General features: G+C 43.9%; 5 non-coding genes and 1 pseudogene across 5 annotated transcripts; all 6 read left to right on the top strand.

Moving 5' to 3' along the window:
* Positions 1 to 2,481: 2,481 nt before the first annotated feature.
* LOC130334476 (U2 spliceosomal RNA) lies at positions 2,482 to 2,685 on the top strand (annotated as a pseudogene).
* A 6,963-nt stretch (positions 2,686 to 9,648) lies between these two features.
* Positions 9,649 to 9,830, top strand: LOC130334480 (U2 spliceosomal RNA). Its single transcript, XR_008876282.1, has one exon. It is a non-coding gene; the product is annotated as a U2 spliceosomal RNA (small nuclear RNA).
* Positions 9,831 to 11,912: 2,082 nt separating this feature from the next.
* On the top strand, positions 11,913 to 12,103 carry LOC130334486 (U2 spliceosomal RNA). The gene has a single exon (XR_008876284.1). It is a non-coding gene; the product is annotated as a U2 spliceosomal RNA (small nuclear RNA).
* Positions 12,104 to 14,198: 2,095 nt separating this feature from the next.
* On the top strand, positions 14,199 to 14,389 carry LOC130334478 (U2 spliceosomal RNA). Its single transcript, XR_008876280.1, has one exon. It is a non-coding gene; the product is annotated as a U2 spliceosomal RNA (small nuclear RNA).
* A 2,094-nt stretch (positions 14,390 to 16,483) lies between these two features.
* LOC130334466 (U2 spliceosomal RNA) lies at positions 16,484 to 16,674 on the top strand. The gene has a single exon (XR_008876271.1). It is a non-coding gene; the product is annotated as a U2 spliceosomal RNA (small nuclear RNA).
* A 2,092-nt stretch (positions 16,675 to 18,766) lies between these two features.
* Positions 18,767 to 18,957, top strand: LOC130334454 (U2 spliceosomal RNA). The gene has a single exon (XR_008876261.1). It is a non-coding gene; the product is annotated as a U2 spliceosomal RNA (small nuclear RNA).
* The last annotated feature ends 1,807 nt before the right edge of the window (positions 18,958 to 20,764 follow it).

Raw genomic sequence — 20,764 nt, 5'->3', positions numbered from 1 at the left:
CAGTGTACACGGTATTTCTTTAAAAAATGTTTTAATGCTAAAGGTGTTTTTAAATCTGTTTTTACCCCTACGGGGGAAGTTTTTGGAGAGGAGATGGTGAAGGAGATTGGCAGATTTTATGAGACACTCTTTAGTAATAAGAGCAGAGCCAGTGAGACGGAGATGAATGATTATTGTAATATTTTGGAGAATAATGTTCCTGTTGAAAAAGTAGATTTTTTGATTGATGATGTTAGTGAAGGGGAGATCAAGCAGGCCCTGGATAAGATGGCCAAAGGGAAGACACCAGGCTGTGATGGTCTCCCCGCTGAGTTTTATTCCGCGTTCTGGAATATTTTAAGTAAAGAGTTTACACGGGTGGTGCAATATGTTTTTAACTCAGGTGTTTTAGCTGAATCTATGAAGAAAGGGGTCATAACATTAATTCATAAAAAAGGTGATGGCAGAGATCTTAAAAATTGGAGACCTATAACTTTATTAAATTGTGACTACAAGATAATTGCTAAGATTGTGGCTAATAGACTGAGTGATGTAGTGGACCACCTTGTGGGAGAATACCAAGTTTGTGCAGTACCGAAAAGAAAAATAACAGATAATTTATTGCTTTTAAGAGACTCTATTTATTACAGTAACTTTAACAAGAATGCACTGTTTGTTGAGTCCATAGATTTCGAAAAGGCTTATGATAAGGTTGCACATGATTTTATGTTCATTGCTTTAAAACACTTAGGTATTCCAGAAAAGTTATTATCTGTTATTATGAGTTTTTATCATGGGGTGACAAGTCAGATTTTAGTAAATGGGCATGTGGGGCCTGCTTTTAATGTCTTGTCTGGAGTCAGACAGGGATGCCCACTCTCCCCAATTCTGTTTATATGCGTTATAGAGGGCCTGTTGAAGAATGTGCAGAAAGATAAATGTGTGAGTGGTGTTTTTATTCCAGGTAGTGATGGTAGTAAGTTAAAGGTTTTAAGTTATATGGATGATGTGGTTTTTACTTGTACATCCCAAGCAGATCTCAACAGAGTAAATTTGCATGTGAGGATTTTTTGTTGTGTGGCTGGGATGAATGTGAACTGGGGGAAGTGCCAATTATGCAGTTTTGGGAACCAAGAGAATATAGTAGTGGATGGTGTTAAGGAAAAAGAAGACATTGAAGTGCTAGGAGTGATATTTGACAAAGACCTCAAAGGAAAGAAAAGTTATGAGACTTTGGACAGTAAAATTGAGAAGAAGCTATCCTTCTGGAGGTTAAGGAACTTGTCACTTAAAGGGAAAGTTCTTATCATTAAGTCTGTAATCCTACCGCTTCTCTTGTATACGGCTATGGTGCTTCCTCCAGGAAAGTTATGGACTAGGAGAGTTACAAGGAAGCTTTTTGTGTTCTTCTGGGGGTCTAAGATGGAGAAAATGAGAAGAGAAGAAGTGATGAAGAGTATGAATTTGGGCGGATATAACTTTCCAAACATTGATCTGTTTTTAAAGGTGCACTATTTTCTTTTAATTTTTAAATTGATACAGTGCAATAATAGGGCGGCAGACATGAGTAAATACCTTGCAGGATGGTTGTTTTCCAAGTGGGGCTGGTGTGAGAGGGATTTGAGGAGACCCATAGCACATGTGATACCTACCTTCTATGTGCTCCTCAGGTCTTTCAATGATCAATTTGGTTTGAGCTCTTTAGGTGAACCTGATAAAAAGAAAATAGAACAAGAAATAAGGAAAAATGAGAGATTATATGAAGTACCATTCTGCACTAATGCTCAGTCTGTGAAGATTTGGAAGTTTTTTAAAGTTATTGGACTATCAAACAGACAAAAAGACGTTAGTTGGATGTCCTTTCATGGCTGCCTCCCAACCCGATCTTTTTTAAATGGAAGAGGTTTGAGAATAAGTGACAGATGCCCAAGAGAGGGTTGTGGAGGTAGAGAAGACTTAGTGCACCTTTATTGGGACTGTTTTTATGCAAAAGAATTTTTTATGTTTTTAAAGAGGTTTTTAATCCAACTCACTGGATATAATAGTTTTTCTTTTGAGAAAGTTTTTATTGGTCAAGATCTTAGTAAAAAGGAAGATACACGTACTAATTGGATTCTTTTTTCTGTTTTTAAAGAGGTTTTATGGGACTCACGCAATTTGCTTGTTTTTAAAAATGTTGTTATTTCTCCGAGGGAATTGAAAAGATTGTTTTTAGGAAGGATTTTTACTATCTTTCTACTGGACAAAAAGAGAATTGGTGAAGAAGAAGCGGAGAAAATCTGGATGCATACACGATGGAAGAATTTATAAGAAGTACGTAAAGGAGAAAGCTGTAAGTTTTTGACCAATTTCTGTGATTGTTTTTGACATGTTTTTTTGTTTTGTTGTTTAGTCACTTTTTCTTGGCACTCGGTTCCCTTAGTTGGTTTTTCCGTATGATGTTTTTTCAGATATTGTTTTAAGTGACGAGTCTTGGTAGGTGACCTGATGATCGTCCAAACAATAGTCTGTAACTGAGGGAAAAAAAAAAATAAAAAAAAAATAAAAAAAAAATCTGTTCTTATCAGTTTAATATCTGATACGTCCCCTATCTGGGGACCATATATTAAATGGATTTTTGAGAACGGGGGCCGATTTCGAAGCTTGCTTCCGTCGCCCTATGCATTGACCCGATATGGCAGTATCTTCGGGTACAGTGCACCACCCCCTTACAGGGTTAAAAAGAAAGATTCCTACTTTCATTGCTACCTGCTTGCTGGCTAGCCAGCTAGCCAGCCCTGTGGGCCTTGCTGCTGCTGCAGCCAAAAAACAAAAGGTGGTGCTGCTGCTGCTTCTGCTGCTTCTGCTTCTGCTTGTGTCTGGCCCCTGTTGGAGCGTCCAGGCACAGGACTTCTGCTGCTGCTGACTAAATGGCCTCCTTAATTGGATCATTTGAGTAGCCAGCACACCTGTGCAGGTAGGGCATGACATGATAGGCAGCTGCCTTGATAGCGGGTGGGTGCTGAATGTTCCTAATTGACAAAATAAGATTAATGCTTATGAAGAAATATAAAATCTCATCCCTTCCCCAATATCGCGCCACACCCCTACCCCTTAATTCCCTGGTTGAACGTGATGGACATATGTCTTTTTTCGACCGTACTAACTATGTAACTATGTAACATAACATGGGGGGGGGGGGGGGGTCTCCTGGCTGTTCACACAGGTGTGTCATTGCTGTACATTGACCATGCATTGCTTCTGTGGTATTGCAAAGGCAAAGACAAATGCTTCCAGCCATCCATTGCACTAATGGATTGGTCATCAGCTGGCTGTCTATGTCCCGCATCAATATAGACCAAAGTACAGAGGGTTAGGCTATGCTATTGTGCACCTACCTGATGCATCAGAAGGTGCGAGGCCCTTGCTAAATTCTGTGCACAGACTTTGAGATCTATGCTTTAGACTGTATCTAAACCTGCTCCAACATGGACTGACATTCTGGCCTACTTTCAGCCGATGCGACTTGTCTGTCGCTGAACAGTCGCTTTTTATGTATTCAGCACCTATGTATAATGTTGTAAAAATGCTCTAGAAGCTAAAGTCGCAGAAATGTCACACATATTTGGCCTGCAACTTTCTGTGAGACAAATTCAGACAGGAAAAATCAGTATAAATCCTTAGAAAATTATCCCCCAGTGTCTCCATCTGCTGGCGGTATTGAATAAGCATTGCTGCAATCATGGGGTATGCATTAGACGAAAAAAAAGAAGAAAAAGAAGAATAATACGCCCAGAAAAGAGGCGAAAAGGAGAAAAACGTAAAAAAACGTGAAAAAAAAGTAAGAGGAAGAGAAGGGAAAAAAAGGTGGAAATGGGTTTAAAAGTGATTTCGGCGGAGAAATATATATATATATATATATATATATATATATATATATATATGCGCACACACACACATAGATATAAACGTATTCTCCGTTGAGATATTGCAGCCGCTGCTGTGTCCAGGCCCAGGAGCCTTAGCACTGTGCTGTGATGTCACTCAATACCACTGACATCACTAGGTGTAAACAACATCTCTCCTTTGCTGTGTATGTGACTATGGAGCTGTTTGGTGATGTCGTCTATTACGGCCTTCATAGAAGCAACAGGAGATTGTTGCATCCATCTTGAACCCTCAGAACTACAGTGCTATGATGTCACTCACTTCCACAGGCCTTGCAGAGTGTAAACAACAACAACCCAGCTTTGTTGTGTATGTAACCAAAGGGATTTGTGATGTCACCTAGAACCTTCACAGCAGCGACAGCTTTATGAGGAGCATCAGCACTGCTCTGCCTGAGCAGAACCATCACCGCCATAGGTTGTCAAATAACCCGGATTTAACCCACACAGGTAAGTCCAATGGGGTGCAGGCATGTCCTCTATGCTTACAGCTTCCCGTGGGTGTTGGTTTGATACCGTTTGGGGACAGCCAAGGAGGCATCTGCAGGCAACAAAGGTAGGTGTGTGCTTGTGTGTGTGTTTCCTATGCAGATCCTAAGCCCAGTGTCACATGCAAGTAGGAGGAGTAAGAAGGGTTCCTGGCAAATCCGGGTTATGGATTGCATTTAAAAAGGCCCCGTGGGAGTGCAATGGGCCCCTGTCTTGCTGCTTAGCAATAATGGTATGGGTTTAGGTTCTGCTGTGTGTACTGGTGGTTGACTGCCCCCCAGCCCAGAGTGTGCATGGAAAATTGTCTGGCAGCCTCCCTGACAGCAAGCAGTGATAGTGCCCATGAAGGGGACCTTGTTGGGCCCGCCCCTTTCACGGTTATCGCTTCTCGGCCTTTTGGCTAAGATCGGGGTTTATTGCCTCGGTCGGCGCTGAGGGTGCGAGTGAACTGCGCCGCGACTAGCTGCGTAGGTGATCAAGACTGTGGTACTCGTTACCGACAGATTTGGAAAGATGGCTGGATCCAACATGTCTGCAGTGGAGAAGACCGTACGCATCAAGGTGCTAACCACGGATCGTCTAAGAAACAGCATTGAATACATCGGCCATACCATTGTGGAGCGACTGGCAGGATTTTCCTTGAGCGACCTCTTTTGTGTCCAGGAGAACAAGCGCCAAGGTATTTATGACGTGTCCTTCTTATATGATGCTGACTGCCAGAACTTTTATGAGTGCTTAAAACGGAACAGTGGAAGTGAGGTTTTGCGGGATGTGTCCTTTTATCCCCTTTTTGAAATGGGGACAAAGACTTTGTTTATCCACATGTACAATCCGTTTGTTGATGTCTCTATGATTAAGAACTTCTTGAGCATCTATTGTGAGTCTATTGCTGGTGGTACTAAGCAGACAAGCAGCATTGGTGTATTTAATGGCACGTATAAGTTCTTTGTGAAGTTGCGGCTTGATGGAGATTGCATTGGAGGCGTTAAGCACCCTCCGGCGAACTTTACCATTGCTGGTTTCAGAGGTTATCTCTATTACTACGGACAGCCATCTTTCTGTAGAAATTGTCTATTGTTTGGACATGTGAAGGAGGCCTGCCCTGGCAGTAAGAAATGCAGGAACTGTAAGCAACCGGGGCATGAGGCGGGTGCATGTCCACACCCGAGGACCTGTGACCTATGTGGGGAAGCTGGCCATGTGTACAAGAACTGTCCAGTGTTGAAGAGGAGGGAGGAGGAGAGGAGAATGGAAGAGGAAATGGTGGAGAGGAGGAGGGCAGCTGCAGCTGCGGCTGCAGTGGTTCCTGCAAGAGAGAGCGTTATTATTGGAGAGGTACAGAGTCCTGTGGTGGTAGAGGAGCAAGTGAAGGTGGTGGAGGAGCAAGTGGTGGTGGAGGAGGAGCAAATGGCGGTGCAAGTGGAAGAAGGGGAGATTGAGGATGCTCCCAGTCCCCCGGCTGAGGAGTCGCCGCAAATTGAAGAGTGGTCTTCTTCTGAGGGTGAAGACCGTGAGGAGAGACATAGAGAGAGAGAGGATGACTTTGATCTTTTTCGTCCCCCCAAGAAGACGGCCAGGAAGCTTTCTGGTGGACAGATGGAGTCGACGCTGGTGGCTACGGACAATCGGTATCAACCGCTATCTGAGAGCGACATGGATGCGTGCTCTGCGGGAGAAGCTTCTCCCACACCGCTGAGGAAAGCTACCTAAATAACTTTCTTCTTTTCTGTCAAATTCTTCCTTAGGGTTGTTAAGATGGTGGTATGTCTTTTTTAGTCGGTTCTATAAACGTTAGAGTCTTTAGAAGTAAAGTCAGAAGGACAGTAATTTTGGAGGACTTGGCAGGGAAAAAAGCGGACATTATTTGTTTGCAGGAATGTGGGCTAAATGATATTCCGGGGAAGGGAGAATGGGCTTATGGTCCTGCTGTTTGGTCGGTGTCTGGGCATAATAGGAATGATGGCGTAGGGGTGCTTTTTAAGAGCTTTAAGTTTGAAGTTTGTAGTTATGTGGTAATAGAGGAGGGGAGGTGTATCATGGTGGAGGTTAAGGTGCAGGGGGTTAAATTTAGGTTGATAAATGTGTATGCGCCGGTAAGGAGGGAGGAGCGGGTGGGGTTGTTGGAGGTAATTAAGAGGTTTCTGCCGGGTAAAATACCTTTGGTGTGGGTGGGGGATTTCAATTGTGAAATTGAGGGGAATGTGGATGTATCTGGGAATATTCTTAAAAGTATGGTGTGTGACTTTAAGTTAAAGGATGTGGCTGAAGCGTGTGGAGTGTGTCCTTTGTTAGATACATATTATTCTGATAGTGGAAGTCATAGTTCCAGACTTGATATGTGTTTTGTGTCTAAGGGTGTGTTATGTAAGAATTATATGCAAGAAAAAGTAGGATATTCAGATCATGAGTATGTGTGTTGTGAGTTAGTATTGGATGCAGATTGTGTGAGTGGGAGGGGTGTATGGAAATTAAATGTTAAATTGTTGGAAGTGGAAGGAGTGTATGATAGATATGTTAATAAGTATAGGGGTTGGTGTAAGAAAAAGAATGATTTTCCTGATATATTGTGTTGGTGGGAATGGGTTAAGGGTCAAACAAAAGTTTTCTTTAAAAGAGAGGGATATAAGCGGAATGCTGGGAGGAAGAAGAAGTATGAATGGTTGAATAAAAGATTGGTGTTTCTCAATAAGTTAAAGAAGTATGGCTGGAGTGTGGGTGAGCAGATTGAGGTTGTGAAGAGTGATCTAAAAAATTGGTTGAATGAGAAAGGTAAAGAGTTGATGTATCAAGCAAAACTTGATAAGTTAGAGAAAGATGAGAAATGTTCGAGATATTTCTTTAAAAAAGTTATTGGGAAGAGAGAGGATATGGTAAGAGTGTATGATGATGATGGCTGTCTGGTTAAAGGTAAAGCTGTGTTGGGAGTGGTTAAAAATTTTTATGAAGAGTTGTATGCGGTAAAAGATTGTGAAGAGGACTTGCAGGATGAAGTGTTGAGAGTGCTTGATAAGAGGGTGGATGGTAGTGAATATGGGACTCTGATGAGAGAGATTGGAGAGGAGGAAGTGAAGAGGACTGTGGATAGTATGTCAAGAAATAAAACGCCTGGAGAGGATGGGTTGCCTGTTGAATTTTATGCTTGGATTTGGGATGTTGTGAAGGATGATTTGGTGGAAGTGTATAGGTATATGTGGAGGAATGAGAGAATGGTGGAAAGTATGAAGAGTGGAGTGGTTGTGTTGATTTATAAGAAAGGTGATGTGAATGATGTGAGGAATTGGAGGCCGATAACTTTGTTGAATGTAGATTATAAGGTGTTTGCTAAAATAATTACAAATAGGATGAGAGATGTGGTTGAGCAGGTGATTGGAGAAGAACAAGTGTGTGGAGTGTCGGGGAGAAGAATAAATGAAAATTTGTGTTTGTTGAGAGATTTGTTATGGGATAGTATGAGTAGGAAACAGGAGGTTAGAGTGATGTCGATAGATTTTGAAAAGGCGTTTGATCGTCTGTCACATAGGTTTTTGTTTAGAGTATTAGTGAGAATGGGATTCCCAGGTGATTTTGTAAATGTTGTAAGGATGCTGTATGATGGAGTATATAGTAAGGTTTTGATAAATGGTTGGATGTCTGAGAAGGTGAAAGTATGTTCTGGTGTAAGGCAGGGTTGTCCGTTGTCCCCTATGGCTTTTATATGTGCTATGGAGCCATTATTAGAGATGTTGCGGCGGGATAAGTGTGTTAGAGGGTTAAAAATTCCAGGGAGTGGTGGGAGAGAAGTCAAAGTTTTGGCCTACATGGATGATGTGTGTATTTTGGGAGAGTCTGTGGCTGTTATGAGAAGGGCAAAGTTACTAGTTGGATTGTTTTGTGGAGCGTCTGGGTTTAAGGTGAATTGGGACAAAAGTGAGTATAAATGTTTTGGTAGTATGCAAGGAAGTGAGGATGTGGGTATGAAGAATATTGAAGGTGGTATTCAGGTTTTAGGTGTTAAAATGGATGAAAGATTGGATGGGAGAGAAAGTTGGGATGATGTAGAGAAGAGAGTGTCCAAAAAATTGAGTCTTTGGAGGTTGAGAGATTTGTCTATGGTTGGGAAAGTGCTGGTTGTGAAAAGTGTAATATTGCCTATTTTATTGTATGTGGCAATAGTGTTTCCGCCAAGTTATATGGTTTTAAGGAAGTTAAAAAGAATTTTGTTTGTGTTTTTTTGGGGTACAAAAGTGGAAAGAGTGAGGAGAGAAGTTGTGATGAAGGATGGTAGTAAGGGTGGAATGGGATTTCCAAATCTAGATGTGTATTTGGGGGTGAATGTGGTGTTTGCGGTTAGAAGGATGATGAGAGGAGAAAAGAATTTTGCATGTATGTTGAGATATTTAGGTGGGCGTGTGTTATGCAAATTATGTTGGCTGGAGAGAGATTTGAGAGTGCCTTATGCGTTTGTGTGCCCGAGTTGGTATTTGTATGTGGAAAAGTTTTTGGAGAGTTATAGGTTGATTGGTGTGAGAAAGGAGTTGTTTGAAAGTAAGAAGAATGTGTTTGGGTATGTCGCCGCAAGTGAGGTGGAGTGTCCGATTAATATGGTAAGAAGCCAGGATGTGTCTAAGGTGTGGAAGAGTTTAATGACAGATGGAATATCAAATAGACAGAGAGAGATAGGATGGCAGTGTTTGCATGGAGCCCTACCAGTAAGAGAGTTCCAAAGGAATAGAGGTATTGGAAGGAGTGAAATATGTCCGAGGGAAGATTGTAGTGGGGTTGAAAGTGTGATGCATGTGATTTGGAATTGTGACATGGCTCAGAATGTATGGAGAGGGATAGGTCCATTGTGTAAGGAGTTGACTGGGATAAATAGGTTGTCATATGAGGTTGTGATGTTTGGTCTTAGTATGATTGGAAGAAAGAATGAAAGGGTGTTGTTTGTGTTGTTGGCGATTGTGAAGGAAGTCTTGTGGGATGTTAGAAATTTATATGTGTTTAAGAGAAAAGATGTGACTGTGGAAGGAAGTTTAAGAATGATTCTGGATAGGTTGTACACCGTTTATTTACGTGATAAAAAGAAATTAGGTGAAATAGATGCAGAGGGGATGTGGAAATTTTTGAAGTGGAGACATGTTGTAAGGGTGTAATGGTGATGGCATTTGAATTTGTTTTGAATTTGCTTTGAACAAATAAAGAATGACCTAATGATGAGTTAGACTTTACCATGAGTCAAAAATGACGCGTTATCTAAGTGGTGTTTAGTCTAAACCTGAAGGTTTATAAAAAAAAAAAAAAAAAAAATCTGTTCTTATCAGTTTAATATCTGATACGTCCCCTATCTGGGGACCATATATTAAATGGATTTTTGAGAACGGGGGCCGATTTCGAAGCTTGCTTCCGTCGCCCTATGCATTGACCCGATATGGCAGTATCTTCGGGTACAGTGCACCACCCCCTTACAGGGTTAAAAAGAAAGATTCCTACTTTCATTGCTACCTGCTTGCTGGCTAGCCAGCTAGCCAGCCCTGTGGGCCTTGCTGCTGCTGCAGCCAAAAAACAAAAGGTGGTGCTGCTGCTGCTTCTGCTGCTTCTGCTTGTGTCTGGCCCCTGTTGGAGCGTCCAGGCACAGGACTTCTGCTGCTGCTGACTAAATGGCCTCCTTAATTGGATCATTTGAGTAGCCAGCACACCTGTGCAGGTAGGGCATGACATGATAGGCAGCTGCCTTGATAGCGGGTGGGTGCTGAATGTTCCTAATTGACAAAATAAGATTAATGCTTATGAAGAAATATAAAATCTCATCCCTTCCCCAATATCGCGCCACACCCCTACCCCTTAATTCCCTGGTTGAACGTGATGGACATATGTCTTTTTTCGACCGTACTAACTATGTAACTATGTAACATAACATGGGGGGGGGGGTCTCCTGGCTGTTCACACAGGTGTGTCATTGCTGTACATTGACCATGCATTGCTTCTGTGGTATTGCAAAGGCAAAGACAAATGCTTCCAGCCATCCATTGCACTAATGGATTGGTCATCAGCTGGCTGTCTATGTCCCGCATCAATATAGACCAAAGTACAGAGGGTTAGGCTATGCTATTGTGCACCTACCTGATGCATCAGAAGGTGCGAGGCCCTTGCTAAATTCTGTGCACAGACTTTGAGATCTATGCTTTAGACTGTATCTAAACCTGCTCCAACATGGACTGACATTCTGGCCTACTTTCAGCCGATGCGACTTGTCTGTCGCTGAACAGTCGCTTTTTATGTATTCAGCACCTATGTATAATGTTGTAAAAATGCTCCAGAAGCTAAAGTCGCAGAAATGTCACACATATTTGGCCTGCAACTTTCTGTGCGACAAATTCAGACAGGAAAAATCAGTATAAATCCTTAGAAAATTATCCCCCAGTGTCTCCATCTGCTGGCGGTATTGAATAAGCATTGCTGCACTGATGGGGTATGCATTAGACGAAAAAAAAGAAGAAAAAGAAGAATAATACGCCCAGAAAAGAGGCGAAAAGGAGAAAAACGTAAAAAAACGTGAAAAAAAAGTAAGAGGAAGAGAAGGGAAAAAAAGGTGGAAATGGGTTTAAAAGTGATTTCGGCGGAGAAATATATATATATATATATATATATATATATATATATATATATATATGCGCACACACACACATAGATATAAACGTATTCTCCGTTGAGATATTGCAGCCGCTGCTGTGTCCAGGCCCAGGAGCCTTAGCACTGTGCTGTGATGTCACTCAATACCACTGACATCACTAGGTGTAAACAACATCTCTCCTTTGCTGTGTATGTGACTATGGAGCTGTTTGGTGATGTCGTCTATTACGGCCTTCATAGAAGCAACAGGAGATTGTTGCATCCATCTTGAACCCTCAGAACTACAGTGCTATGATGTCACTCACTTCCACAGGCCTTGCAGAGTGTAAACAACAACAACCCAGCTTTGTTGTGTATGTAACCAAAGGGATTTGTGATGTCACCTAGAACCTTCACAGCAGCGACAGCTTTATGAGGAGCATCAGCACTGCTCTGCCTGAGCAGAACCATCACCGCCATAGGTTGTCAAATAACCCGGATTTAACCCACACAGGTAAGTCCAATGGGGTGCAGGCATGTCCTCTATGCTTACAGCTTCCCGTGGGTGTTGGTTTGATACCGTTTGGGGACAGCCAAGGAGGCATCTGCAGGCAACAAAGGTAGGTGTGTGCTTGTGTGTGTGTTTCCTATGCAGATCCTAAGCCCAGTGTCACATGCAAGTAGGAGGAGTAAGAAGGGTTCCTGGCAAATCCGGGTTATGGATTGCATTTAAAAAGGCCCCGTGGGAGTGCAATGGGCCCCTGTCTTGCTGCTTAGCAATAATGGTATGGGTTTAGGTTCTGCTGTGTGTACTGGTGGTTGACTGCCCCCCAGCCCAGAGTGTGCATGGAAAATTGTCTGGCAGCCTCCCTGACAGCAAGCAGTGATAGTGCCCATGAAGGGGACCTTGTTGGGCCCGCCCCTTTCACGGTTATCGCTTCTCGGCCTTTTGGCTAAGATCAAGTGTAGTATCTGTTCTTATCAGTTTAATATCTGATACGTCCCCTATCTGGGGACCATATATTAAATGGATTTTTGAGAACGGGGGCCGATTTCGAAGCTTGCTTCCGTCGCCCTATGCATTGACCCGATATGGCAGTATCTTCGGGTACAGTGCACCACCCCCTTACAGGGTTAAAAAGAAAGATTCCTACTTTCATTGCTACCTGCTTGCTGGCTAGCCAGCTAGCCAGCCCTGTGGGCCTTGCTGCTGCTGCAGCCAAAAAACAAAAGGTGGTGCTGCTGCTGCTTCTGCTGCTTCTGCTTCTGCTTGTGTCTGGCCCCTGTTGGAGCGTCCAGGCACAGGACTTCTGCTGCTGCTGACTAAATGGCCTCCTTAATTGGATCATTTGAGTAGCCAGCACACCTGTGCAGGTAGGGCATGACATGATAGGCAGCTGCCTTGATAGCGGGTGGGTGCTGAATGTTCCTAATTGACAAAATAAGATTAATGCTTATGAAGAAATATAAAATCTCATCCCTTCCCCAATATCGCGCCACACCCCTACCCCTTAATTCCCTGGTTGAACGTGATGGACATATGTCTTTTTTCGACCGTACTAACTATGTAACTATGTAACATAACATGGGGGGGGGGGGGGGGTCTCCTGGCTGTTCACACAGGTGTGTCATTGCTGTACATTGACCATGCATTGCTTCTGTGGTATTGCAAAGGCAAAGACAAATGCTTCCAGCCATCCATTGCACTAATGGATTGGTCATCAGCTGGCTGTCTATGTCCCGCATCAATATAGACCAAAGTACAGAGGGTTAGGCTATGCTATTGTGCACCTACCTGATGCATCAGAAGGTGCGAGGCCCTTGCTAAATTCTGTGCACAGACTTTGAGATCTATGCTTTAGACTGTATCTAAACCTGCTCCAACATGGACTGACATTCTGGCCTACTTTCAGCCGATGCGACTTGTCTGTCGCTGAACAGTCGCTTTTTATGTATTCAGCACCTATGTATAATGTTGTAAAAATGCTCTAGAAGCTAAAGTCGCAGAAATGTCACACATATTTGGCCTGCAACTTTCTGTGCGACAAATTCAGACAGGAAAAATCAGTATAAATCCTTAGAAAATTATCCCCCAGTGTCTCCATCTGCTGGCGGTATTGAATAAGCATTGCTGCACTGATGGGGTATGCATTAGACGAAAAAAAAGAAGAAAAAGAAGAATAATACGCCCAGAAAAGAGGCGAAAAGGAGAAAAACGTAAAAAAACGTGAAAAAAAAGTAAGAGGAAGAGAAGGGAAAAAAAGGTGGAAATGGGTTTAAAAGTGATTTCGGCGGAGAATATATATATATATATATATATATATATATATATATATATATATATGCGCACACACACACATAGATATAAACGTATTCTCCGTTGAGATATTGCAGCCGCTGCTGTGTCCAGGCCCAGGAGCCTTAGCACTGTGCTGTGATGTCACTCAATACCACTGACATCACTAGGTGTAAACAACATCTCTCCTTTGCTGTGTATGTGACTATGGAGCTGTTTGGTGATGTCGTCTATTACGGCCTTCATAGAAGCAACAGGAGATTGTTGCATCCATCTTGAACCCTCAGAACTACAGTGCTATGATGTCACTCACTTCCACAGGCCTTGCAGAGTGTAAACAACAACAACCCAGCTTTGTTGTGTATGTAACCAAAGGGATTTGTGATGTCACCTAGAACCTTCACAGCAGCGACAGCTTTATGAGGAGCATCAGCACTGCTCTGCCTGAGCAGAACCATCACCGCCATAGGTTGTCAAATAACCCGGATTTAACCCACACAGGTAAGTCCAATGGGGTGCAGGCATGTCCTCTATGCTTACAGCTTCCCGTGGGTGTTGGTTTGATACCGTTTGGGGACAGCCAAGGAGGCATCTGCAGGCAACAAAGGTAGGTGTGTGCTTGTGTGTGTGTTTCCTATGCAGATCCTAAGCCCAGTGTCACATGCAAGTAGGAGGAGTAAGAAGGGTTCCTGGCAAATCCGGGTTATGGATTGCATTTAAAAAGGCCCCGTGGGAGTGCAATGGGCCCCTGTCTTGCTGCTTAGCAATAATGGTATGGGTTTAGGTTCTTCTGCTGTGTGTACTGGTGGTTGACTGCCCCCCAGCCCAGAGTGTGCATGGAAAATTGTCTGGCAGCCTCCCTGACAGCAAGCAGTGATAGTGCCCATGAAGGGGACCTTGTTGGGCCCGCCCCTTTCACGGTTATCGCTTCTCGGCCTTTTGGCTAAGATCAAGTGTAGTATCTGTTCTTATCAGTTTAATATCTGATACGTCCCCTATCTGGGGACCATATATTAAATGGATTTTTGAGAACGGGGGCCGATTTCGAAGCTTGCTTCCGTCGCCCTATGCATTGACCCGATATGGCAGTATCTTCGGGTACAGTGCACCACCCCCTTACAGGGTTAAAAAGAAAGATTCCTACTTTCATTGCTACCTGCTTGCTGGCTAGCCAGCTAGCCAGCCCTGTGGGCCTTGCTGCTGCTGCAGCCAAAAAACAAAAGGTGGTGCTGCTGCTGCTTCTGCTGCTTCTGCTTCTGCTTGTGTCTGGCCCCTGTTGGAGCGTCCAGGCACAGGACTTCTGCTGCTGCTGACTAAATGGCCTCCTTAATTGGATCATTTGAGTAGCCAGCACACCTGTGCAGGTAGGGCATGACATGATAGGCAGCTGCCTTGATAGCGGGTGGGTGCTGAATGTTCCTAATTGACAAAATAAGATTAATGCTTATGAAGAAATATAAAATCTCATCCCTTCCCCAATATCGCGCCACACCCCTACCCCTTAATTCCCTGGTTGAACGTGATGGACATATGTCTTTTTTCGACCGTACTAACTATGTAACTATGTAACATAACATGGGGGGGGGGGGGGGTCTCCTGGCTGTTCACACAGGTGTGTCATTGCTGTACATTGACCATGCATTGCTTCTGTGGTATTGCAAAGGCAAAGACAAATGCTTCCAGCCATCCATTGCACTAATGGATTGGTCATCAGCTGGCTGTCTATGTCCCGCATCAATATAGACCAAAGTACAGAGGGTTAGGCTATGCTATTGTGCACCTACCTGATGCATCAGAAGGTGCGAGGCCCTTGCTAAATTCTGTGCACAGACTTTGAGATCTATGCTTTAGACTGTATCTAAACCTGCTCCAACATGGACTGACATTCTGGCCTACTTTCAGCCGATGCGACTTGTCTGTCGCTGAACAGTCGCTTTTTATGTATTCAGCACCTATGTATAATGTTGTAAAAATGCTCTAGAAGCTAAAGTCGCAGAAATGTCACACATATTTGGCCTGCAACTTTCTGTGCGACAAATTCAGACAGGAAAAATCAGTATAAATCCTTAGAAAATTATCCCCCAGTGTCTCCATCTGCTGGCGGTATTGAATAAGCATTGCTGCACTGATGGGGTATGCATTAGACGAAAAAAAAGAAGAAAAAGAAGAATAATACGCCCAGAAAAGAGGCGAAAAGGAGAAAAACGTAAAAAAACGTGAAAAAAAAGTAAGAGGAAGAGAAGGGAAAAAAAGGTGGAAATGGGTTTAAAAGTGATTTCGGCGGAGAATATATATATATATATATATATATATATATATATATATATATCATATATGCGCACACACACACATAGATATAAACGTATTCTCCGTTGAGATATTGCAGCCGCTGCTGTGTCCAGGCCCAGGAGCCTTAGCACTGTGCTGTGATGTCACTCAATACCACTGACATCACTAGGTGTAAACAACATCTCTCCTTTGCTGTGTATGTGACTATGGAGCTGTTTGGTGATGTCGTCTATTACGGCCTTCATAGAAGCAACAGGAGATTGTTGCATCCATCTTGAACCCTCAGAACTACAGTGCTATGATGTCACTCACTTCCACAGGCCTTGCAGAGTGTAAACAACAACAACCCAGCTTTGTTGTGTATGTAACCAAAGGGATTTGTGATGTCACCTAGAACCTTCACAGCAGCGACAGCTTTATGAGGAGCATCAGCACTGCTCTGCCTGAGCAGAACCATCACCGCCATAGGTTGTCAAATAACCCGGATTTAACCCACACAGGTAAGTCCAATGGGGTGCAGGCATGTCCTCTATGCTTACAGCTTCCCGTGGGTGTTGGTTTGATACCGTTTGGGGACAGCCAAGGAGGCATCTGCAGGCAACAAAGGTAGGTGTGTGCTTGTGTGTGTGTTTCCTATGCAGATCCTAAGCCCAGTGTCACATGCAAGTAGGAGGAGTAAGAAGGGTTCCTGGCAAATCCGGGTTATGGATTGCATTTAAAAAGGCCCCGTGGGAGTGCAATGGGCCCCTGTCTTGCTGCTTAGCAATAATGGTATGGGTTTAGGTTCTGCTGTGTGTACTGGTGGTTGACTGCCCCCCAGCCCAGAGTGTGCATGGAAAATTGTCTGGCAGCCTCCCTGACAGCAAGCAGTGATAGTGCCCATGAAGGGGACCTTGTTGGGCCCGCCCCTTTCACGGTTATCGCTTCTCGGCCTTTTGGCTAAGATCAAGTGTAGTATCTGTTCTTATCAGTTTAATATCTGATACGTCCCCTATCTGGGGACCATATATTAAATGGATTTTTGAGAACGGGGGCCGATTTCGAAGCTTGCTTCCGTCGCCCTATGCATTGACCCGATATGGCAGTATCTTCGGGTACAGTGCACCACCCCCTTACAGGGTTAAAAAGAAAGATTCCTACTTTCATTGCTACCTGCTTGCTGGCTAGCCAGCTAGCCAGCCCTGTGGGCCTTGCTGCTGCTGCAGCCAAAAAACAAAAGGTGGTGCTGCTGCTGCTTCTGCTGCTTCTGCTTCTGCTTGTGTCTGGCCCCTGTTGGAGCGTCCAGGCACAGGACTTCTGCTGCTGCTGACTAAATGGCCTCCTTAATTGGATCATTTGAGTAGCCAGCACACCTGTGCAGGTAGGGCATGACATGATAGGCAGCTGCCTTGATAGCGGGTGGGTGCTGAATGTTCCTAATTGACAAAATAAGATTAATGCTTATGAAGAAATATAAAATCTCATCCCTTCCCCAATATCGCGCCACACCCCTACCCCTTAATTCCCTGGTTGAACGTGATGGACATATGTCTTTTTTCGACCGTACTAACTATGTAACTATGTAACATAACATGGGGGGGGGGGGGGGGGTCTCCTGGCTGTTCACACAGGTGTGTCATTGCTGTACATTGACCATGCATTGCTTCTGTGGTATTGCAAAGGCAAAGACAAATGCTTCCAGCCATCCATTGCACTAATGGATTGGTCATCAGCTGGCTGTCTATGTCCCGCATCAATATAGACCAAAGTACAGAGGGTTAGGCTATGCTATTGTGCACCTACCTGATGCATCAGAAGGTGCGAGGCCCTTGCTAAATTCTGTGCACAGACTTTGAGATCTATGCTTTAGACTGTATCTAAACCTGCTCCAACATGGACTGACATTCTGGCCTACTTTCAGCCGATGCGACTTGTCTGTCGCTGAACAGTCGCTTTTTATGTATTCAGCACCTATGTATAATGTTGTAAAAATGCTCTAGAAGCTAAAGTCGCAGAAATGTCACACATATTTGGCCTGCAACTTTCTGTGCGACAAATTCAGACAGGAAAAATCAGTATAAATCCTTAGAAAATTATCCCCCAGTGTCTCCATCTGCTGGCGGTATTGAATAAGCATTGCTGCACTGATGGGGTATGCATTAGACGAAAAAAAAGAAGAAAAAGAAGAATAATACGCCCAGAAAAGAGGCGAAAAGGAGAAAAACGTAAAAAAACGTGAAAAAAAAGTAAGAGGAAGAGAAGGGAAAAAAAGGTGGAAATGGGTTTAAAAGTGATTTCGGCGGAGAAATATATATATATATATATATATATATATATATATATATATATATGCGCACACACACACATAGATATAAACGTATTCTCCGTTGAGATATTGCAGCCGCTGCTGTGTCCAGGCCCAGGAGCCTTAGCACTGTGCTGTGATGTCACTCAATACCACTGACATCACTAGGTGTAAACAACATCTCTCCTTTGCTGTGTATGTGACTATGGAGCTGTTTGGTGATGTCGTCTATTACGGCCTTCATAGAAGCAACAGGAGATTGTTGCATCCATCTTGAACCCTCAGAACTACAGTGCTATGATGTCACTCACTTCCACAGGCCTTGCAGAGTGTAAACAACAACAACCCAGCTTTGTTGTGTATGTAACCAAAGGGATTTGTGATGTCACCTAGAACCTTCACAGCAGCGACAGCTTTATGAGGAGCATCAGCACTGCTCTGCCTGAGCAGAACCATCACCGCCATAGGTTGTCAAATAACCCGGATTTAACCCACACAGGTAAGTCCAATGGGGTGCAGGCATGTCCTCTATGCTTACAGCTTCCCGTGGGTGTTGGTTTGATACCGTTTGGGGACAGCCAAGGAGGCATCTGCAGGCAACAAAGGTAGGTGTGTGCTTGTGTGTGTGTTTCCTATGCAGATCCTAAGCCCAGTGTCACATGCAAGTAGGAGGAGTAAGAAGGGTTCCTGGCAAATCCGGGTTATGGATTGCATTTAAAAAGGCCCCGTGGGAGTGCAATGGGCCCCTGTCTTGCTGCTTAGCAATAATGGTATGGGTTTAGGTTCTGCTGTGTGTACTGGTGGTTGACTGCCCCCCAGCCCAGAGTGTGCATGGAAAATTGTCTGGCAGCCTCCCTGACAGCAAGCAGTGATAGTGCCCATGAAGGGGACCTTGTTGGGCCCGCCCCTTTCACGGTTATCGCTTCTCGGCCTTTTGGCTAAGATCAAGTGTAGTATCTGTTCTTATCAGTTTAATATCTGATACGTCCCCTATCTGGGGACCATATATTAAATGGATTTTTGAGAACGGGGGCCGATTTCGAAGCTTGCTTCCGTCGCCCTATGCATTGACCCGATATGGCAGTATCTTCGGGTACAGTGCACCACCCCCTTACAGGGTTAAAAAGAAAGATTCCTACTTTCATTGCTACCTGCTTGCTGGCTAGCCAGCTAGCCAGCCCTGTGGGCCTTGCTGCTGCTGCAGCCAAAAAACAAAAGGTGGTGCTGCTGCTGCTTCTGCTGCTTCTGCTTCTGCTTGTGTCTGGCCCCTGTTGGAGCGTCCAGGCACAGGACTTCTGCTGCTGCTGACTAAATGGCCTCCTTAATTGGATCATTTGAGTAGCCAGCACACCTGTGCAGGTAGGGCATGACATGATAGGCAGCTGCCTTGATAGCGGGTGGGTGCTGAATGTTCCTAATTGACAAAATAAGATTAATGCTTATGAAGAAATATAAAATCTCATCCCTTCCCCAATATCGCGCCACACCCCTACCCCTTAATTCCCTGGTTGAACGTGATGGACATATGTCTTTTTTCGACCGTACTAACTATGTAACTATGTAACATAACATGGGGGGGGGGGGGGGGTCTCCTGGCTGTTCACACAGGTGTGTCATTGCTGTACATTGACCATGCATTGCTTCTGTGGTATTGCAAAGGCAAAGACAAATGCTTCCAGCCATCCATTGCACTAATGGATTGGTCATCAGCTGGCTGTCTATGTCCCGCATCAATATAGACCAAAGTACAGAGGGTTAGGCTATGCTATTGTGCACCTACCTGATGCATCAGAAGGTGCGAGGCCCTTGCTAAATTCTGTGCACAGACTTTGAGATCTATGCTTTAGACTGTATCTAAACCTGCTCCAACATGGACTGACATTCTGGCCTACTTTCAGCCGATGCGACTTGTCTGTCGCTGAACAGTCGCTTTTTATGTATTCAGCACCTATGTATAATGTTGTAAAAATGCTCTAGAAGCTAAAGTCGCAGAAATGTCACACATATTTGGCCACACATATTTGGCCTGCAACTTTCTGTGCGACAAATTCAGACAGGAAAAATCAGTATAAATCCTTAGAAAATTATCCCCCAGTGTCTCCATCTGCTGGCGGTATTGAATAAGCATTGCTGCACTGATGGGGTATGCATTAGACGAAAAAAAAGAAGAAAAAGAAGAATAATACGCCCAGAAAAGAGGCGAAAAGGAGAAAAACGTAAAAAAACGTGAAAAAAAAGTAAGAGGAAGAGAAGGGAAAAAAAGGTGGAAATGGGTTTAAAAGTGATTTCGGCGGAGAAATATATATATATATATATATATATATATATATATATATATATATATATATATATGCGCACACACACACATAGATATAAACGTATTCTCCGTTGAGATATTGCAGCCGCTGCTGTGTCCAGGCCCAGGAGCCTTAGCACTGTGCTGTGATGTCACTCAATACCACTGACATCACTAGGTGTAAACAACATCTCTCCTTTGCTGTGTATGTGACTATGGAGCTGTTTGGTGATGTCGTCTATTACGGCCTTCATAGAAGCAACAGGAGATTGTTGCATCCATCTTGAACCCTCAGAACTACAGTGCTATGATGTCACTCACTTCCACAGGCCTTGCAGAGTGTAAACAACAACAACCCAGCTTTGTTGTGTATGTAACCAAAGGGATTTGTGATGTCACCTAGAACCTTCACAGCAGCGACAGCTTTATGAGGAGCATCAGCACTGCTCTGCCTGAGCAGAACCATCACCGCCATAGGTTGTCAAATAACCCGGATTTAACCCACACAGGTAAGTCCAATGGGGTGCAGGCATGTCCTCTATGCTTACAGCTTCCCGTGGGTGTTGGTTTGATACCGTTTGGGGACAGCCAAGGAGGCATCTGCAGGCAACAAAGGTAGG

The sequence above is a fragment of the Hyla sarda genome, unplaced genomic scaffold (genome assembly GCF_029499605.1).
Source record: "Hyla sarda isolate aHylSar1 unplaced genomic scaffold, aHylSar1.hap1 scaffold_434, whole genome shotgun sequence".
In the NCBI taxonomy this organism is placed as follows: Eukaryota; Metazoa; Chordata; class Amphibia; order Anura; family Hylidae; genus Hyla; species Hyla sarda.
Note: the sequence above shows the minus strand (reverse complement) of the source record. Positions and strands in the feature narration are given on the sequence as shown.